Source organism: Urocitellus parryii, chromosome 2, assembly GCF_045843805.1.
Source record: "Urocitellus parryii isolate mUroPar1 chromosome 2, mUroPar1.hap1, whole genome shotgun sequence".
In the NCBI taxonomy this organism is placed as follows: domain Eukaryota; kingdom Metazoa; phylum Chordata; class Mammalia; order Rodentia; family Sciuridae; genus Urocitellus; species Urocitellus parryii.
Window position 1 is genome coordinate 174,158,236 of NC_135532.1, and position 14,615 is coordinate 174,172,850.

The window sequence follows — 14,615 nt, forward strand, 5'->3', positions numbered from 1 at the left end:
GTGATAGAGTGCTTTCCTAGCATTGCACAAAGCCCTGGATTCCATCCCCAGTACCACAGTTATAAAATGCTTGCCTGGCATGGTGACTCACTTCTGTAATCCCAATGGCTCTCGAGGCTGAGGCAGGAGGATCATAAGTTTAAAGCCAGCCTCTGCAACTTAGGAGGCAGTAAGCAACTTAGCAAGACCATTTCAAAATAAAAAGGGTTGGGATGTGGCTCAATGGTTGAGCACCCCTGGGTTTAATCTCTGGTACCAAAATTAAATAAGTAATTAAAAAAATCCACAAATGCTCAAATCAGGAAAATGTAAATTGAAACCCCCATAAATTACTAATAATTTACCAGAATGGCTCATATTAAAAATACTGTTAATATCAGTTGTTGATGAGTATGTGGAACCACTAAACTCTGTCCATTGCTGGTAGGAATGTAAATCAAAGCAACTTTAGGAAACTATAGGATAGTATATATTAAAGCTAACTGTAAATCTATACTATTAACCTAGCAGCTTTGCGCAGTGGCAGTATCGTAGCCAATGAGGTTTATCCGAGGCGCGATTATTGCTAATTGAAAACTTTTCCCAATACTATTAACCTAGTAATTCCATTCCTAGAATATTACCAAGGAAACTGAATTTACCAACAAGAGCATTTTTAGCAGTTTTATTCGAAGTAACCCAAATCTTGAGACAACATAGAAGTCATTCACAAAAAGACTAGATAACCAAATTGTGATATGTTCCTAGAATGGAACACCGTATGGGAACAAAGAGTAAATTGCTATTGTAGAATAAATCTTTTTTTTAATTTATTTTTTAGTTGTAGTTGAACACAACACCTTTATTTCACTTGTTTATTTTTTTTATGAGGTGCTGAGGATCGAACCCAGGGTCTTGCACGTGTGAGGCGAGCGCTCTACCCCTGAGCCACAACCCCAACCCCTAGAATAAATCTTATTGCCCTGTGTTGAGAAAAGAAATCAGTACCATCAAAGCATATATACCATTTGATTCAATGACATTTAGGGAAAGATGAAAACAATCTATGGTGGAAGAAGTTAGAGTAACATCTCTTAACTTTTAGGGGCTTGGGTATTGAGTAGGTTGATGGGGTGTGGGAGATGTGTTGCACATCTCCATAAGCCATAAGGACAATGTATTTATGTGTAACATTCCTTAAACTGTGCATTTAAAATTGGTACTTTGCTGAATCTCCATAAAATAAAAAGAACTATGGAACAACAATAGTAACCAATCTAGACAATAACAAAGTAGGCAAGAACAGTGAATGGAGATGGGAGCTGTCATTTTTGAGATGATTCTTCAGGAATTGATGAAACCAACAAGAAGACACCTCCTTAGAAAGAGGGAAAAGTTAAAAGAAGAAGGAGGAGGAGGAGGAGGAGAAGGAGGATAAGGATGATGATGATGATAAGGATAAGAATAGTAGTAAAAGCATGCACTCCTTAAGATAACAAAGATAACATAAATGAGCTGGGCACAGTGGTATATTCCTGTAATCCCAGGGACTCAGGAGGCTGAAGAGGGAGAGCCACAAGTTCAAAGCCAGCCTCAGAAATGTAGCAAGGGCCTAAGCAACTTAGCGAGACCCTGTTTCTAAATAACATTTTAAAAAGGCTGAGGATGTGGCTCAATGGTTAAGAACCCCTAGGTTCAATCGCTGGTATAAAAAAAAAAAAAAAAAGTGTTTACTTTGCAATTTTGTCTTATATTTCAAGTTACATTGTTGCTTTAAACATTTGATATAAACAGATTTTCAAAAGTGTTACAATATAGCTTAGGAAAACTTGCCCAAAGGCTTGTTAATTAGGAAATACACTGTGATGTGTAAAACCTGCTACTACTGCTGAGAGGGCGAAAAATGAGCTGCAGGAAACAGGCCTGCAGAGAGCAGAAAGCAGGGAAAGCTGTTTCCTCTAGTCAGAGGGGACAGGTGGAGAGAGGATGCAGGTGACGTCTCTTGCCTCACCGCCACTGGGACTTTTCCCTGGCCCAAGAAGGAAAGAGATGCAGATGTGTTTGCTGGGGGGTGGGTGGGGGGGTGTCTCTGAAATAGTATGTAAATAGATTTTGGAACCAATCCTCCAGATTTTTCAAGTCTTCTATACAAGTATATTTGAAACATAATGGATCTTTTATACTTTGTATCCTGCTACTTTCCTAATTTACATATTGGTTCTGATGGAGTTTTTTGGTAGATTTCCTAGAGTTTTATATTTAAATGACATGTTATATAATAATAAAAACAATTATGTTCTTTTCTTTATAATCTTTAGGTTTTTGTTTTCTCTCATATCCCTGCACACTGGCTAGAACCTCTGTATAATGTTGAATAGAAGTGGTAAAAGCAAATATCCTTTTCTTGTTCCCAATTTTGGTGAGAAGATTAAAATTTTATCATTAAGAATGATGCTAGGGCTGGGGATATAGCTCAGTTGGTAGAGTGCTTGCCTAACATGCACAAGGCCCTGGGTTAAATCCCCAGGACCACCAAAAAAAGAAAAATGTCAAATATTTGTTGATGCCCTTAATTAGGGTAAGGAATTTTCCTTCTAATCCTGGTTTGCCACTGAGATTTTTGTTTTATAAATGGGATTTTTAATTATGTCTAATGCTTTTACTGCCTGTGCTGAATTTATTGTAGACTTTCTTTTTCTTTATTCTATTAACATAGTGAATGGCACTGATTGATTTCCAAATATTAAATTCATCTTGTATTCTTGAGATGGAACCTCACTTGCTCGTGATTTCTCTTTTCATGAATTGTTGAGTTATATATATATATATATATATATATATATATATATATATATATATATATATTCTGAAACAACAAGATGTTCAAGACTCCTCATGTACTTCACCCATTCTACCATCACATTTTGGAAATAATTACTTTGTCTTACTCAGTCAAAATGAAATTTTATCTTACCTATCTTATATCTCCATCCCATAACAGAATGCCTGAGAGGAAGTAGGCACTCAGTGAGTATTTGTGGAATGAATGGTGAGATGGATGAATTGCAAAATCCTCTAGAGTGATCTGTTAGAACTTACAACTCTTCTTGGACTTGTGAAATAAAGCAAATGATGCCTGTGGTTTTTACACTTAGCTCATTGGTCTTTTCAAGAAAATAAAAGTTACACCATAAACAAACAAACGAACATCTTGTGGACTTGATGAAGCCTCAGGTCTCTGTCCTTTTAGGCACTCCATCTCAATTAAAACAAATTAAGGCAGTCAACTACTATCTTGTCAAGCTCCAAGGGACCAGACTCTCCTGGGTCTGTAGCTGGTCCAGTCAGGAGTCAAGCCTAGAGTGCTGCTCTACCAGGGTATGGGCCACCAAGCCTGTGACCCCACCTGTGAAATGGCAGAGATGCCTCTTCACTATTTCCAGGTAATCCACACATCTTGGACACCACAAACTTCCCCCGTGAAACTTCTTTCACACTCATTATGCCGGTTAACACAGCAGCCTCCGGGGGACTGTGAGGCATCTGCTGACCCACTTGGCAAAACACCCCAAGAGTGTGTGCTCCTGTTTAAGGCAGGTAGCCAGCTCTCACTTGTAGAGCGATCTCATTAACACACATGTTTATATCCCAGTAATTCTGCTGACATCTTTAAGTCACAGACAACAGTGAGGATGCCAACACAGAAGGAAATGTATCAACTGAGAGACACACAGTAAAGCTTAGTGGAAGGACACAAGGCTCTGTTTATGAAATTAGGCAAAGTACTGAAAGGAGTAGAAATGCCACAAACTAGAAACACTTGAAAGAAAGTCGGAAAAAAGGAGCTATAGCAACATTGAAGTTTTCTTAACGTATTGCCTTAAAAAAATGGTTGTAAAACATTGAAAACTAATGTCGAAATCAGCTATAAACTCAGGTGAGTTCTAAAAAGCCCTGTCTGTGGATTACATTCCACCTCTGCCACTCATGAAATGCTGTCACCTATTTACCTCATTCTACTTAGTTTCTTAATCTGTACAATAGTATCAGAAATTCCTCCATAAGGGCCAGGGTTGTGGCTCAGTGGTAGTGTGCTTGCCTAGCATGTGTGAGGTACTGGGTTCAATCCCCATCACCACATAAAAATAAACAAATAAAATAAAGGTATTGTGTCCATCTACAACTAAAAAGTAATATTACAAAAAAAAGAAAGAAAGAAATTCCTCTGTGAAGAAATTTTACCCAGTGTGGTGGTACATACTTGTATTCCAGCAACTCTGGAGGCTGAAGCAGGAGGATCCCAAGTTTGAGGCCAACCTGGGCAATTTGGGATGCCCATATCTCAAAATAAAAATAAAGAGGGACTGCAGATATAGCTTAGTGAAAGAATGCCTCTGGGTTAAACTCCAGTAAGAAAGCAAAAGAGAGCCAGGCATGGTGGCACATGCCTGTAATCCCAGCAGCTCTGGAGCCTCTGACAGGAGGACTGTGAGTTGAAAGCCAGCCTGAGCAAAAAGCCAGGCACTAAGCAACTCAGTGAGACCCTGCCCCCTGGTGGTAATTTTTAGAACTACGTGGGCAGTGACCAGGGCAAAAATGAAATGTGGAGCTTGTGAAACAAAAAGCAGCAGATGCCTTCCTTGTAACCCACGCTTGCTTTCTCCCTCCTACACCATCAGGCCGAACATACCCTATAGGAAGTTTCAGGAGTCATCCACTTACCTTGGGTTTCGTTTTTATTTTTCTTCTCCTCTAGAGAACACGGATTTGTACAGCCTATCCATAACTTCCTGTCATTAGGATGGCCTTTTTAGGAGATGTGATCACAGAATCTAAGCCATCAGGGATATGCAAAATCCAGCCAGCACTTGTTTAAATGTCTAGAACTGCTACAGCACTAGCAGGTGGAAAGAATATGCAAAGAATTCAAGATTGAATGAAGGAAAAAAAAAGTAAATGAAGCAATAAGTAGACTGACTGGATTTAATTAAGGGGGTAGCATTTGGCTTATGGAACTTCCCCATCTAGCAAGTGATAAAGTGAAAAAAGCTCAAAGAATCGGGAGAGCTATAAATTGGATCCAAGGGAGTAGGATTACAAATCCAACCCCATAGAACAAATTTCTTTTTTTAAAAAAAATCATATTTCCCTCCTTTTTATGACTGTAAATGTAAGTTTGTAGTAGAAGTAAGGAAGGAAAGCAAAGAATGATGGGAAAGAAGTAGGAGGATGATTTCAGAAATGGGATTGGGTGAGCAAGGGGTGGGAGCAAGTTTCCCACATTTAGTTGCTCTAACTGGAACTCTTGCCCTAACCTTTAGCTGCCTGGTACAGTGAGTAGGGCCTTTTCCCAGCCTGTGGCATTGCCACCTTTTTATTGCCTCCAGGTTGGCCTCGGCTCTGGCTCTGTCATCCCACCTGAATAATGGACAAGGGTTTATGAAAGGGAAGGCATGTATCACTGTGGAGTAGTATGATCGGTAACTGGCAGAGCCATCAGCTGCCGCATCCGTCTTCCCCAGGTGAGCCCAGTGGTATGCCTCAGGCCCTCTCCTTTCTGCCTATCTCCTCTCCTATCACAACCTGCTTTTCAGATATATTCCTATTTAGACCTTTATAATATTAAATCAGAGATTTATATAATGAAATCAGAGATAGTTACACTTCATTCAAAGATATTTACAAATTAAGACAAATTTCTATTTGGGTGGCAAAAACATTTTGTTCCTGTTCCATAAATGTTAACCAAGAGTTTGAGGCAGAGGAGAGAAGTAAGGGTTTCCTTGGGCTCTGAAATCATTATATTTCAGGCCTATATAAGAGGGAATCTTTGGCCTGGTGTGGTGGCTCATGCCTGTAATCCCAGAGGCTCTGGAGGCTGAGAAAGAAGGATTGCAAGTTCAAAGCCAGCTTCAGCAATGGCAAGGTGCTTAATAACTCAGTGAGACCCTGTCTCTAAATAAAATAGAAAATGGGCCTAGGGGTGTGGCTCAGTGGTTGAGTGCCCCCAAGTTCAATCCTTGGTACCAAAAAAAAAAAAAAAAAAAAAAGAAAGAAAAGAAAGAAAAAGAAAAAAAAAAGAGGGAATCTTTGAGCTGCGCACAGTGGTGCATGCCTGTAAACCCAGCGGCTTGGGAGACTGAGGCAGGAGGATTGGGAGTTCAAAGCCAGTCTTGCTGTAAGCAACTCAGAAAGAGTCTGTCTCTAATAAAATATAAAAAGGGGCTGGGGGTGTGACTCAGTGGTTGAGTGACCCTGGGTTCAATTCTTGGTACCAAAAAAAAAAAAAAAAGGTCTGGGAATATGGCTCAGGTGGTTAAGCGGCTTGGGTTTAGTCCCTCATACCAAATAAACAGAGTAGGAATCTTTGGATCAATGTTTTAAAGGGACATCTTTAGAGACTCCCACCCCCCTTTTTTTCTTTGCATGTAGTTGTTCTTTTTACTTTTTAAAAAATTAGTTATTAACCAATAGACCAATCAGGTCCATTGAGAAAGTAAGTGAATAAATCTGGACTGCCTCATATTCTGTAAAACGGGAGAAATTAATAATATCTGTCTCCAGAGGTATGTTTGGAAGATTAAATAAGGTAATAGGTCTAAAGCACTTAGGGCAGTGCTTTACAGTATGTTTGAAAAATTTCAAAACATTTGGAAAATTAATTCAAAAAATAAAAATCTCACTTAAGTTCTCCACATCCCACTTTAACCTCACTCCCTTTCCATGGGTCATTGTGAGTAGCTGGCTTGTAAACATCCATCAAGAGCCTTTACTGATGTCTTTTTAACTTCATAGGATTATAACATGCCCACTCTTTGGTGACTTGTTTTTCTGGCTTAGTCACGAAACTTGGAGTTATTTCCAGGTCACTGGGTGCAGTTCTACCCACTCTTCCCCGTGGGCTTCACAATATGCCACAGCATAGACGCACCACAGTTTATTTAATCAATGTTCTACAGATGGATATTTGGGTTGTGTCCAATCTCCCACTATCAATCGTGTTCACCTCTCGCATGTTCTTATCGTAATTCAAAACCATCAAGCTGAACCCTAATAGCTTCCTCATTTCACATCACAGCTCATTTCCTATTGAGCAAAGCTTCTTCCTCAGGTCAGCTCTTGCCACACCCTGCAGCACACCCTGCAGGGGTGGGGGCTTTTTTCCACAGAAAGAAGAAGTGGAAAGATTTGCCCTGGGCTTTGGAGTAAACATGCCCATGCTCCTGATGGTGCAGTCTTGCAGCCTTGCATGCAGCACCCCCCACCCCTGCCCCGCCTCTGGGCTCCTGAATAGCTTCAAAAATCTATTACAACAAAACCAGCATCACTCAGGCCCCCGGGCAGTCCATTGCACTTAATAGGTTCTAATAGTTTTGACAACAAATAAGTCTCTGCCCATTATGTACTTCCCCACCTCACTGAAGACTTTTGTGTTCAGCAGGAGTTGTTCCTCAGTGTCATTCCAACACATACTTCTGTCCTTGTTTCGGAAAGCTTGGTCCTTGTCCCCATGCCAATCCATTCACAAGGATTGAGAAAAAGGAATAAGATGGTTTATTGCTTTGCTACAAAAGGAGAAACACAGGGGATTCCTGTCCTAAAGGCTGTGATTCTGCCCATCAGCAGGAACAGGGGGCTTTTATAGAGGTGATTCAGATAAAATGAGATTAGGGAGGAGAGATCAGGAAGGAAAAGATTAGGGAAAAGATCAGAGAAAATCAGGGAAAAGAAGATCACTGAAAAGAAGGTTGTTGTGTGGCTCAGTGGTAAAGGGCTTGTCTCGCATGTGGGAGTCACTGGGTTCGAATCTCAGCACCTCATATAAATAAATGAATAAAATAAAGGTCCAAAAATAAAGGTCCATCAACAACTTAAAAAAAAAAAAAGAAGATTGGTGAAAAGAAAAAAAAACATGTAAGTTTTCAAGCCACAAGGGAAATAGTCAAGGCATAAAGTGAACCCCTGTTACATTTTCAGGAGTCTCCATCAATATGGTGCCTAGGTCAGGAATGCTCTTTCCTCTTCCTTCTAAATAGACAAGCCTCCCTTGGAAGGCACACAGGAATCTATCTCCTTTTTGAAGCTTTCTCAGTGCTTCAGCCTGAGGTAACCCTTCTCTCTGTTGAAGAAAGGCTTAGAGTGCATAGTGTAAGAAAGGCTTAGAGGGGCTGGGGATGTGGCTCAAGCGGTAGCCCGCTCGCCTGGCATGCGTGCGGCCCGGGTTCGATCCTCAGCACCACATACCAACAAAGATGTTGTGTCCGCCGAGAACTAGAAAATAAATATTAAAAATTCTCTCTGTCTCTCTCTCCTCACTCTCTCTAAAAAAAAAAAAAAAAAAAAAAAAAAGGCTTAGAGTGCATAGTGTCTGGGTGAGGATGACCCTTGAGCCACAGAATGGGGGTGGGGCGTGATCTATAAGCAGTGAGACTTTTTAAAAAATATGTTTTTAGTTGCTGATGAACCTTTATTTTATTCATCCATTTGGATGCAAAGAATTAAACCCAGTGTCTCACATGGTAAAGCAAGCACTCTACCACTGAGCTACAACCCCAGCCCAGCAGTGAGACTTTATGGAATATATTGGAGCTAATATGAATAAAAGGGAATTGTGGATTGTGGATTTCCCCCAAAAAAGAAGGAAAGCAAAATCCTAGCACAGTGTTCCTCAAAGTATGGTCTGAGGGTGGGGCTGTTAGAAATGCAGATTCACAGGCCCTGCTCCAGGCTTACTGAATCAAAAACCCCAAGGCAGGACCAGAAATTTGTGTTGCAACAAATCCTCTAGGTGAGTCTGATGCGTCCTGAAGTCTGAGAATCATCAGTTTGAGTAGAGACTCAAAGTTTGTGTCTTGAACGAAATAGTGACTTTTGCAGCCCAAAATCTCAGAAGGTGAAACAAGAAGAAAGGACACCAGGGGTTACTTATGCTTCACCCTACTGTCCACTGCAAACATTGATAAGCAACTGATATATTCTGATTCGGGCGTAGGAAATGGAAAAACAAATTCAAGTGACAAATGGTCGTTCACTGTAAGGGAAGACAAGATGTTTAAATAAGCCAATAATCATATAAGATGGCCTCAGTGCCAGAGTGTGGGGGAAGTTTGTTACAAATAGCATTCCCAGATCCTATTCTAGGGGATAGGGATTCAGGAAATCTGAGGAGTGACTTGAGTCTATATTTTAAAACAAAACTGCTCAAATGACAACTTTGAAGAGAAGCCTGGTTAGGGAGCCCTGGTATATACAGCAGTGCTGAAGAGATTCTGAATGAGGAGAGAACTTGAGTCTGGGGTGGTCCTGGGAAACCCCAGCTAGCAGGGAGGGGTCCTCTACCCTGCAGGCTCTCCTCCAAGGGCCTGTTCTGGTCAACTATTTCCTGAAGGGCTGGCTGGGGACAGAAGTAAAGGTGTCCAAGACTTGAGTTCTGACAGGAACTAGGCCTCAGGATTTCTCTCCTCACTGCATGGAGAGACAAGCTTTGTCCGCTACAGGAGGATCTCAGGAGACAGGAGAAAGGGAAAAGGCAGCCTATGAAGACAGGCTTACAGGTTAATGCCAATTACCTCCAGAGATTGCCAGCCCCTGTGGACTCAAGAGCTACTAACCGAAAGAGTGAAAGACTGCTTTTTCTTTTCTTTCTTTCTTCCTTTCTCCCACACCCCAAAGGAGCCCACTCCAGGAAAGGTTGGAAAGTTCCAGAAGTGACTGAGGGCATTGTGTCCAAGTTGGGAAAGACAGCTGTCATCTCTGGTGGTTTCTAAATTTTGAATTTAGAAGTAGAACCTTAATGAATGTATCAATGGGCCCTCTGAAATGGGGAAAACTCAAAACACATAAGAACTGAGCTGGTACGAATAAATTAGGAGTTCTATTCTCAATTCCATAGTTTCCCTATTTTCACTCCACAATGACCAGTCCCTCCCTCACCTCACCCTGTCTCCCTGCGATGCCACTCCATAGAAAGCTGTGTGTTTAACCCGGACTGCTGACCTCCTCCACTGCCTCTTTGGATTGCTTTCCGGGACTGCCTGGCCACTACTTCGCAAAGTCAACCTTCTCCATGTTGGCAGTTGATATTCAGAAAAGTACATCTATCACTGAAGTGAGAGCTACTCTCTCAATTTCAATTTACCATATATGTTTTTCCTTCTGTAAGTACTTCATATATTTTTCTACATAAACATGTTTACATAACTGAAAACCCTAAGAGCAATCTCATTTCTAGGCAAAAATCCTATCCCTTCTTTCAAAGGATTCTCATGTGAGATGGTCACTCTGTGGGATTTACTTCAGTTAGTCAATTTTCCTTTTGAAATGAGATTCCTGGAAGAGAACACAGTTTCAGACAGGATCTGGTCAGTGCAGCATAAAATGGCACCATTCCTTTCCTTGCTGTGGACATTAAGCCTCAATTAGCGTAGTGTAAGATTACATTAACTCTTTGACAGCCACTCCTCAGCGTTCATACTGAATCTACTGCTGATTCAGCCTCCTGTTTCACATTACTTGCTGTTAAGTGAATTCTTTCCAAGCCTGTGTTACTGCAGTTAATGATTCTTTTTTTTTTTAATATTTAGTTTTTAGGTATAGATGGACACAACACAATGCCTTTATTTTTATGTGGTGCTGAGGATCGAACCCGAGTCCCGCCCGTGCTAGGGGAGCGCTCTACCACTGAGCTACAGTCCCAGCCCAATGATTCTTAATGTAAGTGGTAAATATTACTTTTATTTCCACAGTATTTCAACCTGTTAGTTTTAGTCCAGTTGCTCAAAATATTATAAAATCCTGATCTTGGTTTTCCATGGGATATTACTTCACTGTCTAAGTTACATTGAATTCCAGTAAGTGTTACCTCTTCATACCTGGAAAAAGGTTAACATATACCTGGAGCTTAGAAGAGAGGTGGAGGCAAAAGGCCCAGTTCCAAGGGAAGGTTTAGCTCGGCTGTGAATGAAATCCTTGGATTTGGAGGGAAGGAAAGCAAAAGAAAAATCAATTCCAGGTTTCCTTCTCATCAACCTTTTAAAGAAAACGAGGACAGGCCCAGGAATGGACAAATAAATAAAAAACAGAAAAAAAGCTGGATTTTAAAAATAAAGTTTATTGAGCAAAAATGGTAAACTATGACTTGGTCATACTGGTGTTCTAGTTGCCAGATCTTGGAATTTGCATATGGTGGCTTTATCAGGCTGATAAAATTTATCTTCCATGGGCTGGGATTGTGGCTCAGTGGTAGAGCTCCTAGCGCGGGCGGGACCTGGTTCGATTTTCAGCACCACATAAAAGTAAAGGCATTGTTGGGCTGGGGATGTGACTCAAGCGGTAGCGCAATCAGCCAGCGTACTTGCGGCCCAGGTTCGATTCTCAGCACCACATACAAATAAAGATGCTGTGTCCGCCAAAAACTAAAAAATAAATATTAAAAAAAATTCTCTCTCTTAAAAAAAAGGCATTGTGTTGTGTCCATCTACACCTAAAAAATAAATATTACAAAAAAGAGTTTAAAAAATATTAAAAAAATTTATCTTCCTTTACCTTTTCATATTCTTCAGGAGAGAATGATGATTAAGTGAAGGGTTAACCTCACATTACCCTACTTTTTCTGCACAGCGTTTATGACCCATATGATATTTCTCTCCTGTGAAGTGTGAGCTCCATGAAGGCAGGATCCTGGTGGCTTGTTCTCCTTGTATTTCTGTTACCTACAACAGTGCTTGGCATGGAGAAAGTGCTTAAGATACATCAATAAAAATTGACTCTAAGTATGACACAGGCATCCTAGCATTTTATATTGTATTGAGGATGGAACCCAGGGGCATTGTACCACTGAGCTACATCTGAAGTCCTTTTTATTTTTTATTTTAAGACAGGGTCCTACTAAATTGCCCAAGCTGGTCTTGAACTTGTGATCCTTCCACCTCAGCCTCTGTAATATCTGGAATTACAGGTGAATACTAACCAATTACACCACTGCACCCTGCCATCCTAGCATTTGAAAAAGATTATATAAAGGCAATGAAAGGTTGATTTGGAGGGAAGGAAAGAAAAAGAAAAATTAATTCCAGGTTAATTGTGGATGAAGATACATTGTTTAAATTATAAGAAAATACAGCTAGTATTCTTCTGATGCCTAGCCAAAGCTACATTTGATCAATTAAAGAATACTGCCCTCTGATGGTAGCTTTTTTTTATTCTTTCATATTTGCAACAATAACTAAACATCTTATTTTCCCTAAGATCAAATTATAACTGTGGGCTATGGCAGAGCCATTGGAAGGGAGTTTCAAGGGACACAGTGCATTTGCTTTATATGTTCAAGACAATTCTTGTAACCATTATCCACACACCCCAACTTTTATAGCTAGATTACTGCCCCTAGCCTCTCCAACGGTTAAATTGTTTAGTGCAAGGATGAACCTGCTCAGAATCATTATCAAGATGACAATGACACAGCTTGATTGCTTGGGCCAACTGGGACCCAGAGAGGGGTGACTCCTATTGTGGCAGTTGTCCTCCTTCTGTTTTGACTACTCAACCTGGCCTCTTCCATTTTTTGCCTCAAGCTTTCTGTACTTTCCTGTTTCCTGTTCTCAGCTTCTTTCAACAGGTGAAAATGTGGAAAGTTTAAAGTATGTCAGCTCATTACATCAAAAGCCTGCCTCCAGGGGCTGTGGCTGTGGCTGTGACTGAGCAGTAGAGCACTTGCTGGCATATGTGAGGCACTGGGTTCCATTCTCAGCAACACATATAAATAAATAAAATAAAGGTCTATCAACAACTGAAAAAAAAAAGCATGCCCTCAAGTCCAAAAAAGATGTTAATCTTGGTATCACATAGGCTATAGTTGTCAAATAATAATTTTCAAAATTTAAAAAAATATAACTCATATAAATATAAAATGAGTACAAGTTTAAGACTTTCACTCATTTTATATTTTATACCCACTCACTGAAAAAGATAAAAAAGATGGTAACACAAGTTCAGAACTAAGTATTCAGAGGCATTCATAAGAACAGATTGAAATACTGTTGATTGGTGGTATACAAAAGTGGTTCATGTCTTCTAGGAAAGTAAATCATAATCTTCAGCATTCTCTTCTTTACTGGACAGAAATCAAGTTAATATGTAACTGTACAATGTCTAGGCTCTAATCAATAGGAAAACAGCAAAGTCAAACATAGTTACCTTGTTCTGGAAAATTACTTAATTATTGGGTGAGCTTATAAACAATGCCCCAGTATAACATTGAGAAGATGGTAGCTCTCTTTCTTTGCAAGTTTTGGATAATTAACACATTTACATATTTTTCAAGGTATTATCTTTTTGTTTTAGCCTTTTCCTGCTTTGGAGTATGTTAGTATTTCTCCAACAGACAGTAGATATGAGAGAGAAAATGTAACTCTCAAAACTTCTTTCGTGGTCTAGGAATGTGGCTCAGTGGTACGTTGCCCAGAATGCCTGAGACCCTAGGTGTGAACCCAATCACCACAGAAAGAAACAACAACAAAAATTATTACTAGCTGATAATTCTAGAGTGGGAAGTGTTTGATAAGAGTAAAGAGAAAAAGGCAAGAAAACAGACTAAATATCTTGGATAAAAAAAGTGAACTTTGAGGATTATAATAAAAATTTGAAAATTTCCTCCCTTTTTTTTGCTTTCATTTTTAAAATATAAATTCATTTTAACTAATACCTAAAAATAAAAATTATAAACATTAATGGAGTATTATGTTAGGATTTAAATTTATTCATTTAATTTTTGAATATGGGGCTGGGGATGTGGCTCAAGCGGTAGCGCGCTCGCCTGGCATGCATGCGGCCCGGGTTCGATCCTCAGCACCACATACCAACAAAGATGTTGTGTCCGCCGAGAACTAAAAAATAAATACTAAAAATTCTCTCTCTCTCTCTCTCTCTCTCTCTCCTCTCTCACTCTCTCTTTAAAAAAAAAATTTTTGAATATAACATCATATCAGAAATAACAGAATAACAGATACTTTTATAAGTTTCTTGAAGGAAGAAAATTCAACTGATCAAAAATGTGAAAATTACTAGTATCAACATATAATAAAAGAGAAGAGTGATAAAGTAATTGAGAAACACTTAACAGTAATGGTAACAGATTTCTTGGCTATAGTTAAAATTTTTTTCTAAGTAGAGAGTATAAAGTAATCTTGCTGTACTAAATTATACAAGGCTACAATTAACAAGGTCAAGGGTGATGAGGAAGGCTGCCTAATGAAATTTGCTAACCTAAGAATTCTCGTACCAAAAACTGAAAAATTCCTGGATCAGGTGTCCATATTTAAAAACAAAAAACATTTATTTAATTTAAAGAATACCCTGTCTTAAATATATACTTCCAACTTTTTTTTTTTTTTTTTTTGCTTTTAGTGAAGCATGGTGGGATTTTTTTTCTGATATATATAATTATTTTTTTAATATGGAATGTTGTTCAGGTTACATACTGGCCAGGCTTGTCATAAAGTCATCTTAACAACTATTACATTGAAAAAAATCATTAAAAGTCCTTATTTATTATAATGCATGAGGTGATCTGGTAATTTCTTTTACTATTTAAGAATACTTTTGTATGAAAGATAATATTTTGATGATGGCATTCTAGA

General features: G+C 39.3%; 1 pseudogene; it reads left to right on the forward strand.

The window, feature by feature from the left end:
• The first annotated feature begins 508 nt into the window (after positions 1-508).
• Positions 509-674, forward strand: LOC144253438 (U4 spliceosomal RNA; annotated as a pseudogene).
• Positions 675-14,615: the final 13,941 nt, after the last annotated feature.